We start from the raw sequence: 2519 nt of genomic DNA, 5'->3' as shown, positions 1-2519 counted from the left end.
GCACTTCATCATTTTTAGAATGTTTTCTTGTATTCCTAGTTTTTGGAGGTTTTTGTTTCTATCCAGAAGAGATGCTAGATTTTGTCAAATGCCATTTTTACAGTAATTGAGCTGATCATGTGGTTCTTTCCTTTGTTCTCTTAATGTGGAATATTACCTTAATTGATTTTCTTATGTTGAACCACCCTTGAATACCTGGGATAAATTCCACTTGATCATTGCGTATAATTCTTTTAGTATGCTCATTGATTGAGATTGTAAGTATTTTGTGGAAGATTTTGGGAATATTCACGAGGGGTATTGGTGTGTAATTTCCTTCTTTTTTGGTATCTTTATTTGGCTTAGGTGTTAGTGGGAAGTTGGCCTCATAAAATGAATTAGCAAATGTTCCCCCTCTTCAGTTTTTTGGAAGAGTTTGAGCAGGATAGGTATTAATTCTTGGAAGTTACCTGTGATGCCATCTGGTCATCAGTTTTTGTTTGTTGGGAGGTTGTTAATTACTGACTAAATCTCTTAACTAGTTATTGGTCTGTTGTGATCTTCTATTTCTTGTAGAGTCAGTGTTTCTAGAAATTCGTCCATTTCATCTAGGTTGTCTAATTTGTTGTCCTACAGTTATTCATAGTATCTTCTTATGATCATTTTTCTTTCTGGGGTTCGTTAGTGCCCCTTTCATTTCTGATTTTATTTAGTTGTGTCCTCTCTCTTTTTACCTTTGTCCATGTAGCTAAATGTTTGTTGGTTTTGTGGATCCTTTCAGAGATCCAACTTTTGGTTCTTTTGATTAGTTTTTTTGTCTTTCTAAACATTATTTCCTTCCTTCTGCTGCTCACTTTTAGTTGTTTTCTCTTCTTTTTCTCTTTCCTCCAGCTGTGAGGTTTAGGTCTCTGATTTGAGATCTTTCTTTTTTAATGGAGGCATTTTGAGCTATAAATTCCTCTCAGCACTGATGTTGCTGCATTCCACAAGTTTCATCAATGATATTTTCATTTTCATATTCCTCAAGATATTTCTTAATTTTGCTTGTGATTTCTTCTTTGACCTATTGGTGTTTTAAGACTACCCTGTTTAATTTCCACATATTTGTGAATTTTCCAGTTCTTCCCTATATTTTGTTTTCTAGCTTCATTCCATTGTGGCTGACGAAGATACAGTGTTTGATTTCAATGTTTTTAAATGAATTAACACTTGGTTCATGACCTAACATGTAGTCTGTCCTGTAGAATGATCCAGTGCACTGGAGAAGTATGTGTATTCTCTTGCTGTTGACTGACATGTTATATATATATATATGTATATGTATGTATCTATATATATGTTACGTCTAGTTTATTTAGATTATCATTCACCTCTTCTACTTCCTTATTGATCATTAAAGTCTCCTACTATTAATGTAGAATCATTTATTTCCCCCTTAAAATCTGTCAGTATTTGCTTCATATGTTTTGAGGATCTTCCATTAAGTGCAAATGTATTTATAACTGTTTTGTCTTATTTAATAACCCTTTATTGGTATATAGTGAACTTCTTTGTCCCCAGTAACAGTTTTGACTTAAAGTCTATTTTATGTGATATTAGTATAGCTTCTCCAGCTCTCTTTTGGTGACTATTTGCATTTTTCCAGTCCTCCACTTTCAAGCTATTTTTTTTTCTTTGAAGTTAAAGTGAGTTTCATGTAAACTGCATGTAGTTTGGTCATGTAATTTTATCCATTCTATGAACAGGCAACCTTTAGCCATTCATTTCCTACATTGTAGCTAAAGATACATATCTCCTTTGCATCTGATTTTGTTTTTGTTCCCTACAATAGTAAAAATATCAGGAACTTACATTTTTTCATGTAATAGGCCAAAGTTTCCTTGAAATGACAGTGAAAATTTGAATTGCTTAAAAATGGCTTTTTTATGATTTAATGGGTTTAAAATAATTGAAATATACTTACTGAGCTGTCAGCACAACAGGTAAAGAGTCTGCTTTAAATACAATTCTGCCAAAGTGGTTTGAAAGTGTCCTAAGCATTTTACATTATACAGTAGGTCCAGCATATGCCCTACAATCTGTGTCCTCCAGGCTCTAGAATAGACAGAATGGGCAGTCACCTGCTGGAAAACCTTTGACCTGTGTTGGTATCTCTCTACGTAAGCAACAAAAATGTGCCTGCAGTTCTTTTCCTGCTGCTAAATGGAATGGGAATTGTTCCTTTCTCTATAGTAGTTCTATCATCCCAAGGCCCCCTCTTACTTTTTTTAAGATTTATTTATTTATTTCTCACCCCTTGTCCCCCGCCTCCAATTGTCTGTTCTCTGTGTCTATTTGCTGAGTGTTCTTTGTCCGCTTCTGTTGTTGTCAGCAGCATGGGAATTTGTGTCTCTTTTTGTTGCATCATCTTGTTGTGTCACCTCTCCCTGTGTGTAGTGCCATTCCTGGGCAGGCTGCAATTTCTTTCATGCTGGGTGGCTCTCCTTACGGGGCTCACTCCTTGTGCGTGGGTCTCCTCTTTGCGGCAGGGCACTCCTTGC

Source organism: Dasypus novemcinctus, chromosome X, assembly GCF_030445035.2.
Source record: "Dasypus novemcinctus isolate mDasNov1 chromosome X, mDasNov1.1.hap2, whole genome shotgun sequence".
In the NCBI taxonomy this organism is placed as follows: Eukaryota; Metazoa; Chordata; class Mammalia; order Cingulata; family Dasypodidae; genus Dasypus; species Dasypus novemcinctus.
The sequence above is the reverse complement of the archived record's forward strand: the minus strand, read 5'-3'. Positions refer to the sequence as shown.